The 17,660-nt window shown below is 41.9% G+C and overlaps 1 long non-coding RNA gene across 1 annotated transcript; it reads right to left on the minus strand.

Moving 5' to 3' along the window:
* Positions 1-1,161: 1,161 nt before the first annotated feature.
* On the minus strand, positions 1,162-17,221 carry LOC123392852. The gene is made up of 4 exons (XR_006607526.1): positions 17,069-17,221; positions 13,685-13,816; positions 2,972-2,993; positions 1,162-1,247 (listed from the first exon to the last, which is right to left on the minus strand). It is a non-coding gene; the product is annotated as an uncharacterized LOC123392852 (long non-coding RNA).
* Between the last annotated feature and the right edge of the window lie 439 nt (positions 17,222-17,660).

Consider the following 17,660-nt stretch of genomic DNA (forward strand, 5'->3'; position numbering starts at 1 on the left):
GGCATAAGGGGCAAGTAAAGAAACTAGTTCATGTCAAAAAACCGCACAAATGGCTTTCTTAGAGGAACTGATATAAAATAATATTCTACTATACATATTGGGCTTGCTATCATCCTTCACTGCTCACGTATTTTGTGGGATGTTCTATGTAACTTGGAGGGCAGCGCTGAATGATGTGATGATTACCCAGCTGTGAAATAAACCATACTTCCTAGGCCTTGAAATTGCAAATCTCATCGGGGTGGTCCTAAGTGAAATCACAGTTCACGGTTCAGTAGAGGTTGCTGTTCCCAGATGCCCACGCTCTACTGCGCAAACAGCACAGGAGTACACTGCACTCACCTCACCCAAATAAACCAAAAGCCTCCCAAGCCACATTATAGTACAACTAACACCTAACTTTTACCACATCCACATTTTTAATATTCTTTTCTCTCTGAGCTTGTAAGAGAGCCTGTTTACAATGAAGGGAGTCCTTCAAATTTTCATTAATCTCTTCCACCTTTTTGATGTTCTCCTTCAAGAAAACATATTGAATGAGTAACAGTGATTCATTCCTTGGGGCACCTGGGTTGCACCTGGGTGGCCCAGTCTGTGGAGTGTCTGACTCCTGCTTTCGTTTGCCTCAAGTCCTGATCTCAGGGTCATGGGATTGATCCCCGCATCAGGCGAAACACTCGGCACGGTGTCAGCTTGGCATTCTCTCTCTGTCTCCTTCAGACCCCCTCCCCTCACTCTTTCCTTCTCTCAAATCAATCTTTGAAATAATAATAATTTTAATAATAATAATAATATTTTATTACTTTTATTTCTGCTGTTAGAACACAATTCAGGCAAAGAAAGGAGTCTTACTTTTAATTTACGTACTCCAGCAAGGGAACGCTTATGTTCTCTCTTCGTTCGTTGCTTGCTTCTTTGCTTCCCTGGCCTACAAAAAATATGAAAAAGAATCAGAAGTCCAAAATAGCATGTTAAAGAAAACGTATATTTGTGCCTCTCCTTTTGTGACAAAGAAAGAGGCAGTACTCTACATTTGTGAAGCTTCTCTTACTCAAGGACCATTTCTGGGTTGCATGATATAGATCGATAGAATGAACTACCAGAGGGTAAGTAACCAATATGAAATCACAAAAAAATATTTGAAAGGGCACACATACCTTCCTCCTCCCAACTCGCTATGTTTTTTTCAAGATCCCTGTTTTCGTTTTTAAGGTTATTAATCTTCATCTTGATTTGGTCTAAAGTAACTGAAAGGAGAAAAAAGAATTTTAAGATAATTAGCAAAAACAGCGACATTGAATAATCCCAATATATTAGCACCAGAGTACATTCTCTGACACTTGGGTGTCACTAACTTGCTAGCATTCCCATTGTGCCTGAAGGAAGCATGTTGTAGCAGCATTTGAAACCTAAGACATTCTATATCAGTGAGATTCCTACTTAAAATGTTTTTCAAACACAAAAAAAAAGAAACAATCGAAAGCTTTCTCATTTTTCTCCCACCTGTAAGCACCATTCTTGGAAAATTCAAACCTTGCATATGCTAATGTCATCGCGAGAGATGTGACCGAAAAATCAAGCATCCTAGCAACTAACATCTCTCTCCTCCAGTGATTCAGATAGATACAAAAGCAGGTCCCTGCAAACAACACATAATGAGCAAAACTATACATTGTTCCTGCTCAGTGGATCGTCCACTTCCAGGTCCTGCTTGGAATTCCACACAAGGAAAGCTCAAGATGTCAGGTGAGTGACAACTCACAGGCCTTCAGAAACTTTCTGCTGCTCCCAGATCGCCTTTCATGGACCCCAGGCTGGGGGCTCTGGAGGACCAGTTCTCTGCTATACACACATTTGGGTACAATCTCCACGTTACAGAGAGTCTTCGGAGGCCCTGGATAATGCACAAGCCTGAGAAGACAAGCTTTTTTCATCACAACAGGAGAATGTTACCCTCCACCCTTAAAGGAAAACAACACTCATGAGGAGACTGATGGCAGCTGCATAACACTTGTAAGGTCTAGAACACAGACTCCTCTAAGAGCCACTTAATTTTCTCATCGTGGGGCACCTGGGTGGCTCAGTTGGTTAAGGGTCTGCCTTCTGCTGGGATCAGGATCCTGGGTCCTGGGATCACATCCCACATCCAACTCTCTGCTCAGCAAGGACCTGCTTCTCCCTCTCTGTCTGCCTCCCACTCTGCCAGCTTGTGCTCTCTCTCTATATATATCTAGTGAATAAACAGAATCTCTTAAAAAATAATTCTCTCATCTTGCCTCAAAGTGCAAACTTCTCTTCTCCTGACCCACTGTGAGTGCTCTCCTGCTCTGAGACCTCTCTTCTCACCAGAACCACTTCCACACTCACAACAATGAACAATGACATTCAATGGTTTCCTAAGTGCCAGGTGGCCACCCAGGCCGTCAACAGCCAGCACCATGGAATCACCACAATCCATGATCCCCACATTATCCCCGCTGGCACAGGCTTTATTCCATTCATTCTCCCCTGGCAGGCAACGACCCCTCCACTTCAGACTTAAAACCACAGTTTACTTCTCTCCTGTAACACACGCTCTGTATGGCGATATCTGCCTTCTTCCCTATGTGTAGCCATTTTGCTAGACTCAGAGAGTTTTCTCCTCTTGACATTTCACCAAGAGCCAGCTCATGGTGAAGTACTCACTCCAGACCTCACGCTGTCATCATCACTTGCCTCCTAAACATGTCTCTGCAAAATTATACCTTGTATTCTCCCTAGTCCCACGAAGAGTTCCTTCTCCTGGTCTCTTAGAGATGGCAACTCCCTCCACACTGTCACTTAGACTCCACATGGGGAAGAGAAGCATTTTCAAGACTTAAGTCAGTGAGACATCAGAAGTCACCATATTCATCCCTCATCAAATTAAACACACATCAAATACGGGTACTGAGAAATTTTTGGCAAAGAAAACTGAAGCTCCAAATCTTACCTTCGTATTGTCGAGGCTTTATCTAAGAGAGGAAGAAACAAAGATAAGCTGGATGACAAAACATATTATGAGTAATAATCTGTAGTACAGATAGTACCACAATTATAATCCAAAGATATTACAACAATCACTTTGCTTAGCAGCATGAATTCACAGGATTAAAAAGGAGGGAGCCTGGCTTCTCCTCATCTCTCTCTCTGTTGTGATCTCTCTCTGCTCTATTTGTGAGATAAAATTAGAAATTTCTGAGTGGGTTTGAAAGTCATCATGGTTTACAATCAATTTATGATAAAAGAGCACAAGTTGTGTTTAATGGTTTTCAATTTATGATTTTTGCCCCCAAATTCTATTCACATAGTAGTCAATAAATGTTCAACCTCTTCAATATTGACAAGGGATCATGCAGACATTGAAAAGATATCCTTTAATTCATTATTTATTTCCCTAGCTATTTTTTATGTTAGTCACCACACAGTCTGTCATTAGTTTTTGTTTTCTTGTTTTTTTTTAATTTATTTTTTATTTATCTTCAGCCTAACAGTATTCTTTGTTTTTGTACCACACCCAGTGCTCCATGCAATCCATGCCCTCTCTAATACCCACCACCTGGTTTCTCCAACCTCCCAACCCCAAGACTTAAAACCCCTCAGATTGTTTTTCAGAGTCCATAATCTCTCATAGTTCACCTCCCCTTCCAATTTCCCCGAACTCCCTTCTCCTAACTCCCATGTCCACCATGCTCCACCAATAAGTGAAACCATAGGATAACTGACTCAGCATTATTTCACAAAGCATAATCTCCTCCAGTCCCATCCATGTTGCTAAAAAAGCTGGGTATTCGTCCGTTCTGATGGAGGCATAATACTCCATAGTGTATATGGACCACATCTTCCTTATCCATTCGTCCGTTGAAGGGCATCTTGGTTCTTTCCACAGTTTGGCAACTGTGGCCATTGCTGCTATAAACACTGGGGTACAGATGGCCCTTCTTATCACTACATCTGTATCTTTGGGGTAAATATCCAGTAGTGCAATGGCAGGTCATAGAGAGGCTCTATTTTTAATTTCTTAAGGAATGTCCACACTGTTCTCTAATGAGGCTGCACCAACTTGCATTCCCACCAACAATGGAAGAGGGTTCCCCTTTCTCCACATCCCCTCCAACACATATTGTTTCCCGTTTGGTTAATTTTGGCCATATCTCAATGTAGTTTTAATTTGAATCTCCCTGAGGGCTAGTGATGATGAACATTTTTTCATGTGTCTGATAGCCATTTGCATGACTTCATTGGAGAAGTGTATGTTCATACCTTCTGCCCATTTTTTGATATGATTATCTATTTTCTGTGTGTTGAGTTTTGAGGTGTTCTTTGTAGATCCTGGATATAAACCTTTTGTCTGTACTGTCATTTGCAAATATCTTCTCCCATTCCGTGTGTTGTCTCTGTGTTTTATTGACTGCTTCCTTTGCTCTGCAGAAGCTTTTGATTTTGCTGAAGTCCCAAGTTTATTTTGGCTTTTGTTTCCTTTGCCTTTGGGGACATATCTTGAAAGGAGTTGCTGTGGCTGATATCGAAGAGATTACTGCCTATGTTCTCTTCTAGGATTCGGATGGATTCCTGTCTCACGTTGAGGTCATTTATCCATTTTGAGTTTATATTTGTGTATGGTATAAGAGAATGGTCGAGTTTCATTCTTCTACATATAGCTGCCCAGTTTTTTCCCAGCACCATTTATTGAAGAGACTGTCTTTTTTCCACCGTATATTTTTTCCTGCTTTGTCAAAGATTATTTGTCCATAGAGTTGAGGGTCAATATCGGGGCTCTCTACTCTGTTCCACTGGTCTATGTGTCTGTTTGTATGCCAGTACCATGCTGCCTTGGTGATCACAGCTTTGTAGTAAAGCTTGAAATCAGGTAACGTGATGCCCCACATTTTATTTTTGTTTTTCAAAATTTCCTTAGCGATTCAGGGTCTCTTCTGATTCGATTTAAATAAATTTTTGGATAATTTGCTCCAGGTATTTGAAGAATACTGGTGAAATTTTGATTGGAATGGCATTAAAAGTATAGATTGCTCTAGGCAGTATAGACACTTTAACAATGTTTATTCTTCTGATCCAAGAGCATGGAATGGTCTTCCATCTTTGTGTGTCTTCTTCAATTTCTTTCTTGAGTGTTCTGTAGTTCTCGAGTACAGATCCTTTACCTCTTTGATTAGGTTTATTCCCAGGTATCTTATGGTTCTTGGTGATATTGTAGATAGAATCAGTTCTCTAATTTCCCTTTCTGTATTTTCATTGTTAGTGTATAAGAAATCCACTGATTTCTGTACATTGACTTTGTATCCTGCCATATTACTGAATGGCTGTATGAATTCTAGTACTTTGGGGGTGGGGTCTTTGGGTTTTCCATATAAAGAATCATGTCATCCACAAAGAGAGAGAGTTTTACTTCTTCATTGCCAAATTGGATACCTTTTATTTCTCTTTGTTGTCTGATTACTGTTGCTAGGACTTCTAATACTATGTTGAACAAGAGTGGTGAGAGTTGTCAACCTTGTCGTGTTCCTGATCTCAACGGGAAGGCTGCAAGCTTTTTCCCATTGAGGATGATATTTGCTGTGGGTCTTTCATAGATAGATTTGATGAAGCTCAGGAATGTTCCCTCTATCCCTATACTTTGAAGCGTTTTAATGCATCGGATGCTAGATTTTGTCAAATGCTTTTCCTGCATCGATTGAGAGGACCATGTGGTTCTTCTCTCTTCTCATACTAATTTGTTCTATCACATTGATTGATTTGCAAATGTTGAATCATCCTTGTAGCTAAGGGATGAATCCCACCTCGTCCTAGTGGATAATCTTTTTAAAAAGCTGTTGGATCCTGTTTGCTAAGATCTTGCTGAGAATCTTGGCATCCATATTCATCAGTGATATTGATCTGAAATTCTCCTTTTTGGTAGCGTCTTTGCCTGGTTTGGGAATCAGGGTAATGCTGGCTTCATGGAAAGAATCTGGAAGTTTTCCTTCGGCTTCAATTGTTTGAAACAGTTTCAGGAGAATAGGTGTTATTTCTTCCTTGAAAGTTTGGTAGAATTCCCCTGGGAATCCGTCAGGACCTGGACTCTTGTTTTTGGGAGATTTTTGATCACTGCTCCAATCTCATTTCTAGACATCGGTCTATTCCGGTTGTTGAATTCTTCCTTGTTCAATTTTGGGAGTTTATAGTTTTCCAGGAATGCATCCATTTCATCTAGGTTGCTAAGCTTATTGGCATATAAACTGTTGATAATAACTTCTGATGATTGTTTCTACTGCCTTGGTGTTTATTGTGATCTCTCCCTTTTCATTCATAATTTTATGAATTTCGGCTTTCTCTCTTTTCTTTTGGGTTAGTGTGACCAATGGTTTATCAATCTTATTGTTTCTTCCAAAAACCAGCTTCTAGTTTCATTGATATGTTCTACTGTATATCTGGTTTCTACCTCATTGATCTCAGCACTAATCTTGATGATTTCCGTTTTATGTGTGGAGTTGTTTTGATTTGTTGTTGATTCTTCAGTTCTTTAAGGTGTAGAGACAGCTGCTGTGTTCTGGAATTTTCAATTTTTTTGATGGAGATTTGGGTGGCTATGTATTTCCCCCTTAGGACCACCTTTGCTGTATCCCATAGGTTTTGGACCAAAGTGTCTTCATGCTCATTCGTTCCCATGAATTGTTTCAGTTCTTCTTTGATCTCCTGGTTGATCCAAGCATTCTTAAGCAGGGTGGTCTTTAGCTTCCAGTTATTTGAGTTCCTTCTGAACTTTTCCTTGTGATTGAGTTCCAGTTTCAAAGCATTGTGATCTGAGAATATGCAGGGAATCATCTAAGTCTTTTGGTATCAGTTGAGTCCTGATTTGTGACCCAGTATGTGGTTTATTCTTGAGAAGGTTCCACGTGCACTTGAGGAGAATGAGTATTCTGTTGTTTTAGGGTGGAATGTTCTGTATATATCTATGAGGTCCATCTGGTCCAATGTGTCATTCAATGCTCTTGTTTCTTTATTGATCTTCTGTTTCGATGATCTGTCTATTTCTGAGAGAGGCAGGTTAAGATCTCCTACTATTAATGTATTCATATCAATATGACTCTTTATCTTGATTAACAGTTTTCTTGTGTAATTGGCTGCTCCCATATTGGGGGCATAGATATTTACAATTGTTAGATCATCTTGGTGGTTAGTTCTTTTAAGGATTATGTAGTGTCCTTATGTATCTCTGACTACAGTCTTTAGTTTAAAATCTCATTATCTGATATGAGAATTGCTACCCATCCTTCTTTTGAGGCCCATTGGCATGAAAGATGCTTCTCCATCCCTTCACTTTCAGACTGGGTGCATCTTTAGGTTCAAAATGGGTCTCTTGTAGACAACATATAGATGGGTCCTATTGCTTTATCTAATCTGCAACCCTTTGCCATTTTATGGGAGCATTTAGGCCATTTTCATTGAGAGTGATATTGATAGATATGTTTTTATTGACATCGTGCTACCTTTTAAGTCTTTCTTCCTGTAGATTGTCTCTATATTTCTGTTCAATACTATTCTTAGGAATTTTCCTCTTTTATAGAACTCCCCCCTTAAGATTTCCTGCAGCGTTGGCTTGGTGGTTGCATAATATTTTAAGCCTTGCCGGTTTTGAAATCTCTTTATCTCTCCATCCATTTTGAATGTCAGTCTTGCTGGATAAAGTATTCTTGGCTGCATATTATTCTCATTTAGTGCCCTGAATATATTGCCAGCCCTTTATGGCTTGCCAGGTCTCTGTGGACAGGTCTAATACTATTCTCATGAGCTTTCCTCTGTAAGTAAGGAGCCTCTAAGTTCTAGCGGCATTCAAGAGATTATACCTACAATTATGATTCCTCAACTTGACTATCAGGTGTCTTGATGTTTTTCTGGAATCTATAATCTTGGGTGGAGAACATTTGGCCTCTCGTACATGAATGCTGGTTCTATTCACTAGATTGGGAAATTTTCATGAAGGACTTGTTCCACTATATCCTCTAGACTTCTTTCTTTCTCCTCCCCTTCAGGAATTCCAATAATTCTGACGTTGGAATGTTTCATGGCATCATTTATTTCCCTGATTCTGTTTTTGTGGTTTCTAATCTGTTTGTTCCAGGCTTCCTCTTGATCTTTCTCTCTGTTTGTTTTCCAGATCACTAATTCTATCTTCTGTCTCAGTTACCCTAGGTTTTAGAAAATTTAGATTAGATTGGAACTCACTGAGAGCATTGTGAACATCAGCCCTGGTAACTTTTAACTCTGCCCTAACATTGTGACCATCCTGTCTGGTCCCTTTCAGCACGGCCCTAATCAATTCCATTTGGTCATCCAACCTATCTATTGCTTTCTCCAACCTATCTATTGCCTGGATAAATGTTAACCTGAATTCTCTTTTCGACATATTGTCTATGTTGATAGCCCTTAGCTCTGTTGTGGAAGGTCCATCCTCTGTATTTTTCTCTGTTGGGATTCCTCCTCCTAGTAATTATGGTGAGAGATGACTGAACAGATGTAGCTGGATATATCGACCGTGGTGCAGACAGGGTGCACTCTGTAACACTATTGAGCAATCAGGATTCCCCACCAAAATGAGAGAAAAGACAAGAAAAAGAAAAAATAGGAGATAGAGAGAGACAGGAAAGAAAGGGAAGATGAAAGAGAAGGTTCAGCCCAAATGTGCCCCAAGGAAAGATTTATGAGGTATACAAACAAAAGATAAACAGAAAGACTGATAAAAGTATATAACAAGAGAAAAATATGTAAATATATGCAAATACATGAATAACCTTGTTGAAAAGAACCCCAAGTGTAAGATTTATATACTATCAGGACAAACACAAAAACACAGAAACACTGGTGGAAGAAAAAGATGGGAGAGTGGTTATAAATTCTCTGTGTGGGCAAGGAAGGTTGTTTTGATCCTTGCTGGATGTAATTGATATCTTTGTTAAAGGACTCAACCTTCCTAGGATAAAGGGATTAAAAATGGTTTACCTCTAGGGGTAGTATTGATTGGGGAATGGGGATTTCTTTGAAGTTTAACTCTATATGAATATTAGAAAATAAAAATAAAAAAGGAATAAACTCAGCTAAACTAAAAATTTTAAAAATTCATAAAATAGAAGTGCAAAAGAGAAACACAGGTGTATGCAACAAAAAGTTTAGGTTGGAAATTTATTATGGAATTTCATGTGCTGGACAGCTCTCTGTGATGGTAAATGGGTTAAACAATTATCTATGTACAAAAAATGAGCCAGAAAAATGGGAACAAATTAAAAATAAAAGTTTTCCTATGAAGTAGTGGTGGTGGTTCTCTTGTAGTCTTTTTTTTTCTTTTTTCTTTCCTGGTTTGTTTTCTTGGGGAGGTGCCTGCCACGTTGGTTTTCAGTCAGTAATATTCCCTGAGTTAAGTCCTCCAGTCCCTGTCTAGGGGGTGGGCTCTGAGGAAACCGGTTTTTTCAGGCTTTTGTTCTCTGGAGCTTTTTATGTTTCTTCACCTTTTACCCCCCTCTCGCCTTAACCTCTTTTGATGGTTTTTGTAAGTTTAGAGGAAAGCAAACTGTACCCTGACCTCCCTCTCAGAGAGAAGCCTCAGTCTGTTCTGTGGGTGTTGCAGAGCCCATATAAACTTCCCCTTGGCTGCTGGCAGAGTAGGTTCTGAGTCACGGTTCCTGGGGACGCAGGATCTTCTGCTTGTACCCAAAAGCATGGCAGCGGCGACTGTCTGTGATCTCCAGACCGCCAGAGAGGTCCTAAGCATGGATCGCACCCTGAGATTTTCCCGCTGGTCCAGGCTGGGAGTGCCTAGTCTTTCTAGGTCTAAGAGCACCTGGCTTGCATGCACCTCTTTTGGGGGAGGCTGTGCATCGCTTGCACATCTCAGGCTCTGAGAACGGGTGCAGGTCCAAAAGCACCAGGCTGGGCCTTCGTGCACCTCTCTCCTGGGAGAGTTTGGGGTGCCTTTGTTAGGCTCTGAAACAATGGCGCATATCAAAGAGCGCTGGCTGGGCCTTTGCACCTCTCTCAGGGGAGGATGAGGGACATGCACATTAGAGGCTCTGTAGCAGGGCTCACACATTCTGCCATCCTGTGTGGCTCCCATCCCCTTACAGGAGCCAGAACCCACGCAATCTCGGGTTTGCTGGCGGCTCTGGGACCAAGATCTGGTTTCTTTGTCACACTCTCTCTGGCTCAGATGCAGGGGAGGCTGTCCTGGGACCGAGGACTTAAGCCCCTGTCCCTAGCTGCCCCGATTCCAACAATTTACCACCCACGTTCCTTTGCTCTTTTGGAGTGCTTTCAACCAGTCTCCAAGTTAATGCTGGTCCCCAGACACTGGGCACGCTCGCTCGTATTAGGGTATTACTTTCCAACTGGTCAGCTCTGGTGGCTCCCTCCCCCTTTTGTTTATCTTGCAACATCAGTCCGCCTTTCCCACTCCGCTTTACCTGCCCATTGGCGTCTTCTGCCCCTGTTGAGATCCAGATGTGTAAAATTCTGATCTCAGGCTGATTTCATAGGTGATCAGAGTTCTTTGGTAGGTAATCAGCTCGCTTTAGAGTACAGGTTGAAAAGGTGCCTCTTCCTACTTTCCCGCACCATCTTGTCCCTCTGTCATTAGTTTTTGATGTAGTGTTCCAGGATACACTGTTTGCGTATAACACCCAGTGCTCCATGAAATTGGTACCCTCCTTATTACCCATCACCAGGCTCCTCATACCCCTCTCCTCTAAAACCCTCAGTTTGCTTCCCAGAGTCCATAGTCTCTCATGGTTCATCTCCCCCTCTGACTCTCCCCCCCCCGATTCATTTTTCCCTTCCTTCTCCCAATATTCCCTATTCTATTCCTTATGTTCCACAAATAAGTGAAACCAAAGGACAATTGACTTTATCCACTGGACTTATTTCACTTAGTATATTTCCCTCACATTTTTGCAACCCAGTATCTGCACTGAATTACAGAATTTGGGATTATTTTAAAACACTGAAAGAAAGAAAATGGAAGGAAGGAGGAAAGCAGGCAGGCAGGCACGGGAGCAAAGGCTGTGTCAAGGATATGCCACCTCTTTCCTTCTCTACAAAGCTATCTTGAAACCTTACAAAGAGATGGCTGTTTGCTGAATTTACACAGTTATGACATATCAGGTGCTATGCAGTTTCCCAGACTGTTTAAATGCAGTGTCATCAAAAAGAACTAAAAGCCATCAGATGAGATAAAGAGTGGCCCATTATGAGAAGAAGCATAAGCCATGACAGAAATGACAGCTGATGGTTCCAAAAAGGGAAGTGAGGCAATTCAGATTTGAGTCACCCTCATGTTATTATAGCTCAACAACATCTAAGCAAGACCTCACTTTGACACCATTAACATATTTCCTGTTTTAAAAGGTTTACAGGATGATGAGAGGCTGGGGCCAACCTGCAAATCTTGCCAGGATATTGGAATATCACCATGCCATCAATAAACCAGTCATAGTATGCTGTTGGGGAGAGTGCATCAGGGGAGGGAAATCAGAAAGCCATGGTTATTCCTTTGATTTCACATGTTGATTAGGAACCTCTGAGCTTCTGTGGCCTATGTCACCAGCCCCATGGGCAGGGGAAGTGGAAAGGTCGATGGCTACACCAAATATATAATATTTTTCTTTTCTCTTTGAAGGGAAGTTTTCTCCATTGTGAGGGAGAGGGGGAATAGTCCCACGGAGAAAGAAACTCAAAAGAGTTCTTTCTTCTTACAAAGGTCTGCCCTCAAATGAAACTATGTCTCCAGAGTCTAAATGGGGGTTTCCCAAAGACTCAGCCACAGAGGTGAGGGAAATCCTCAACTCCAGTGCCATCTCCTCCCTGTCTCACCGGCGAGGACCTCAGTCTAACTCCGAGAGAAGCAGAAAACCTCACCCTAACTCCCACTTACCTCCCTTCCTTCAGCAGGACACAGTATCTAGCTTTCAACACAACCCTACAAGGCATGCTGCAGGTAAAAACCATGACAGCAAGCACGAGAATCACACTTCCTATGGCAGAAGTGATGGGGAGAGCAGGCTGGACTTTCAAGTCTCTTTGATGTAAGATACTGGGTCTAAGGGAAAAGTGCACAAGAGGAAGAAGAGATGGTAAATGTGGGCAGAGATAGGAAGCCCTAAGATTGTAACATGTTCTCTGGAAAGGCAACAACACTATTATAAAAATCAAGAGTGCTTGCGCTGGCTTCATGAAGAGACTCAAAATAAACCAGAGGAAAGAATCATTGACAGGAAAGAAACTTCCAAAAGAGAAACACAAAGACAAAAATTACACAGACAACACAGAAAACCCAAGACTGATAGGTCATTACAAAATGTGTAACACACACATAACAGGAATACCGATTCCTAAAGGAGAGTGGACGGAGAGCTATTTGAAGGAATAATGACAGAGGATTGTCTGAAATTAATGGGGTTACCTAATCAAGATCCAGGAAAATCAAAACATTGAAAGAAGGATAAATACCAAAACACACACACACACAAACAATGAACCAAAACCACCAATGTTTCCTATTCTAGAATATTCACCTACAGATCATTAAAGACAAATAAATTGTTCTGGAAATATGGAGCAGGGATTGGGAGTGGGTGTGGGAAGGAGAGAGGTGAGCAGTAACACCTTACTCCAGAGAAAAGGATAAGAACGACATCACACTTCTTTTCAGAAACCATGCCATCAAGAAGGATGAAGTGTTTATACTGTTTAAAGGAACATCGAGCTAGAAATCTGTGGCCAGTGAAATGGTCCTTCAACACACACCACACAGTAAGGAAACCCGTCAGGAATAATGGCGGGCATTATTTCAATCATGAAGGGGTCAATTCTCCAAAAAGACACAACAATTTCTAATGCGCATGCATCAACAACAGAGTGTCAGAGCACATGAAACAGAAACTGAAAATACTGCTGGTGGGAACAGATGAATCCATTCCTACAGCTGGAGAATTCAAAATCCTCTTATCCCTCATTGACAGACCCAGAGATGCAGAAGATCCATGAGAACACAGGTGAACTGACCAGCATCACCCATCCACCCCATCCACTATCATCGGCAGAATACTTCATTCAACAATGAGGTATAGACATTCTGCTCGGGCTGACATGAAACAGTCACTAAGAGAGCCAAAATTCGGGGCCATACAACACATGTGAACCACCAAAGGAATCGAAATCACCAGAAATATGCTCTCAGACCCCAGTTGACTCAAACTAGAGATCGAGAACAGAAAGATAGCTGGAGAAATGACCCAGAGAGAGAGAGATTCAACAGCCCACTTCTAAAGAAGACATGGGTGGAAGGGCAGGTGGGTGGAGGGATGGGTGAAGGAGGTGAAGGGAAAGAAGAGCGCACTTCTTCTGCTGAGCACTGAGAAATGTACAGAATTGCGGAGTCATGTTGTACACCTGAAAGTCACATTACACTGTTTGCCAATTATGCTTGAACATAAAAAAAAGAACATATGGATCAAGAAGTCACTTCAATAGAAATTTAAAACTACATCAATCTAGGTGATAATCAAAATTGACATATTAGAGGGAAATTTGTAGTACTGAATGGACATAAAAATGTCCAGGGACTCTAACATTTTTTGCTTATTTATGAGTGAAAGTACAGAAGGTACATTAATATACTTACAGCGAGGATGGTTCTCCAGAGGTATATGAGAAAGGCACAAGTTCCCAAGAAGGCAGTTAAAATGAGAAGCTTCCACAGAACTTCAATCCCATGAGGGCCAAGACAGAAAGGATCAGGCAAGGAAAGGACCAGCTGAAATACCATTTGAGACAATGAGGAATCTCAAAGACTTTTACTGTGTATCTGTCACAAAAAATCAACTTTACAAACCCTCAGTCAGCCTCCAGGAGGTGAGCATACCTCTTAACTAGCTCCTCCTGGAGGAGAAGGAGCACAGAGGCATTTCCAAGGAGCTGGGGCAAACTTTTGGCAGTGATGAGTGTGTTTACCAACTTACCATGATGATGGCTTCCTTGTTGCTTCCCTATGTCTAATATCAACAAAAAGTATTCTTTGAAAAGATGTTGTGATCATATATACATTATGACACACTAAAGCTGCAGGCAAAATCTAATAGACAAATCTTAAGAGATTTTATTTTATCTACAAGCACATTGCAACTGTTTTTTTTTCTATAGCTAACAGAACTTGAGAATTTATAAGCCAACATAAAATAAACAAGGTAAGTCAATGTAAACTTAGAATAGGTAAGGAGTCAGTGACTTCTATTGTATATCCATGGAGGACCTGGAAAAACTCCTTTGGACCATTTCCAAAAACTACACCCAAAATTTAAGGACGAATGAGGGAAAGCATGAATAGAATTTGTACTAGAGGTACAAATGAGCACATTATATGGACACATGTTTATAGATCAGGACATAAGTGAGAGAGACAGGAGGCTGCTCGTTAATACGACATGTGTGATTATTGCCCAATAAAAATAAATCAGAGTTACTGATTAGTTTCTGAAAACATTGATGGTTTTTCTTTCAATGCTCACTCTGATTCTGAATCGCAAACCCAGATGTCAGATTTCTGAAGTACATAATCAGGTGATCATGTATGTTCTAAGCATATCTGTGAGGGTTAGTATCTCCAAAAAGCCAATGGAAGCAATTCATGTTCCTATTTCTTGGTACTGTAAGTAAATCATGCAAGAGCAGCTTAAAATTTAACTTTCTAAACAGGGAAAATATTAACGAATGTATTTATTTATTTGAAAGAGAGATGGGAAAAAGGCAGAGGGAGACTGAGTAGCTGAGTGGCAGCTGAGCAGGGAGCCCAACCAATCCCAGCACCCTGGGATCATGACCCAAGCCTAAGGCAGACACTTAACTGCCTGAACCGCCCCAGGTGCCTGTGAATTCTAATACAAAATTCCTGGATACAAACACCGAAGCTAGGAAACACATCATTTTACAAAAACTACACTTAGAAGTATTTCAGGAGAAAAAGACACTAACAATGCAATTCATACTAATTCACACCAAGCTTGAAGTATTTTTTGTGAAAAGAACACACCTCTCTAGAAAGGAGCTACTGAAATCTCTAGAAAAACATTTTCCTCTTCAGCCCTCACAGCTGAGGTCAGGAAAATGTGTGCTGGTGGGAAACGTACACTGCCTTTAATAGCCAAGGTCTGGAAGAGAGCAGTAGCTGTCAGCACAATGGTTGGTCATGGGGATCAAATGCACAAAAGACAGAGGCTGTCTTGTCAGGAATGTAAAACACGCCCAGCTGTGGGCACACAGTACATCTGGCAGCTGTCTGGATGCTGATATCAGTAGCTGAGTCTTAACTAGAGGACAGCCAGTGGGGCCAAAAACTCTAGGTTCTCCAACAGTGGCCATGAGCAGGTGGAGGTTGGAAATGCAACACCAGTTCATTTAGGCAAGAGTTCAGAGATGAGGAAGGGTGAGAAAGGTGAACTGATCCATGAGATGCAGCCCAGGTAGAGGGGAATGATTCCAATCCAGACGACCAAGAAATTCCCTCTTCTGAAGACTCAAATGAAACAGAATGGGGTCTACTTTGACTAGAGGTCTTCATGTGGGATGGGTCTGCCTCAATACAAGCATCCTTCTTGACTACTGACACTTCCAGATCCCTCTTTCATAATCTGGTGCAAGCGGATCTAAAGTAGTCTACTTATTTCCAGGGGTGTTCCCTAACTGTTGGCTGACTCTCTCTCTTTCTCCTGGGGGTACAGGGTTTACTTTTTCATGACAGAGTGAAATATTCATGCTGGGAACCACGTATTTCTTTATATTTGGACAATCCTAAGGACATCCAGAACTTTCTTATTTTGGGAAAATCAACACACTGCACATACTTGGTCAAAGAAAGGACAACAACTCATTCACTTCCTAATCACATCACTCCTAGTGATTTTCCTGTGACATATATCCCAGCAGGTTGTGGTCTATTAGTGTCTTCTGGGATTCTCAGGTCTCTATGGACCTGGTGGGACACACAGTCCCTGGGGACAGCCTCCAACCAAGAAGCAGAGCAAAAAGGATATTTCACTTCTTAATACTCTAGTCCCCCAACACCAATGCTTAAGATACCCAGGGATGTCAAACTTTACAAATATAAACAATGCGCTGACACAAAAACAAACTAAACAGAAGCTGGACCCTGAATTTACCAGGCTTGCAGTAGGATCTTCACCAGGATCCCAGGGGACAATCTAGGACCCCTAGCTCCTACTAAATTAGAGTTCCTGACATTTTTGAAGACAATTTTAAAGAGATATAATGTACATATCACACAAGCCCCCTATTTAGGACAAAGAGCTCAATGGCTTTTCCTATCTTCACAAATCCTTCCTCCTGACACTATAAACCTGGTGCCTTCAGGTTTCCATCCTACCAAAGCTGTGCTTCTTGGACCCAGCAGCACAGACAGGACAGGACCCAAAACATGAGGGAAATGGCTGTGGCCTCAACACCTTCAGGTTGACCCTGAAACCTGCCCTGTGGTTCCCAGTCATCAGGAAGAACTCTCGTTTCTGAAGTTACCTTCAAGAACCCCATGAAAAAGCTTTGATTAAATAACCCAGTCGGAAGGAAGAAAGCACTAGCAGCTTATGGGCACCCAAGTAGCTCAGTCAGATACGTGACCAAGTCTTGGTTTGGATCAAGTCATGATCTCATGGTCCTGAGGTTGAGGCCCACTTTGGGCTCTGTCCTCACTGCACAGCTGGTTTGGGATTTTCTCTTTCCCACCCCTCTCTCTGCCCCCTACACATGAGCCCTTTTTTCTCTATTCCTCAAATAAAAAATATCATAGAAGAAGAAGAAGAAGAAGAAGAAGAAGAAGAAGAAGAAGAAGAAGAAGAAGAGGAGGAGAGAAGGAGAGGAGGAGGAGGAGGAGGAGAGAAGAAGGAGAAGAAGAGAAGAAGAAGAAGAGAAAGAAGAAGAAGAAGAAGAAGAAAGAAGAAGAAGAAGAAGAGAAGAAGAAGAAGAAGAAGAGAATGAGTGAAGTGTCACATTTACTCACATTTGGGTTTGGGGAACTGGGACCCTGGAGCAAGACAAGCCAGAAGAGTAGCCTTTGCACCATCATGTCCTGGTCCTTTTTAGGGGCACTGTGGGCCCAGGGAGGAAGTGGAGATGGTTGCAGGGCAGGGGAGGGTGGGGTGGGGGTGTTCGGAAGGGGTGGGGAGGGGCAGGGTGGTAATTAGGGAGGGGATAGGGGAAGAAATAGAGGGTAGGATGGGGAAGGTGTTGGTCAGGAGGAGGGGTCAGGGACAGTGTCAGGCGGTGTCAGGGTCAGATTAAGTACTCAAGGGGAAGTAGCACGGTTCAGAAAAGTTAGGAGGTCAGCAGGTTAGTAAAGGACAAGGTCAGCAGGACACATTAGCAGGTCAAGTGAACTCTCAGGAGCAGTTGGTGTGGAGAATCCATCCTCCCACCAGCCTTCCCAGGTTTGAACGTTTCCTTAGCAACCTAGAAACATTCTAATCTCTCCACCAATCCCCTGCCGTTGCCCCTAGTAGCTCAACATGGATGCCACAGGTGACCTCATTGGTACAAAGCCCCTTCCCACCTGATACCCCAACACATGCCATCGCAACGACAGATCCTCTCTG

This window comes from Mustela putorius, unplaced genomic scaffold, assembly GCF_011764305.1.
Source record: "Mustela putorius furo isolate JIRA1106 unplaced genomic scaffold, ASM1176430v1.1 tig00000633_pilon_pilon_pilon, whole genome shotgun sequence".
NCBI lineage: Eukaryota > Metazoa > Chordata > Mammalia > Carnivora > Mustelidae > Mustela > Mustela putorius.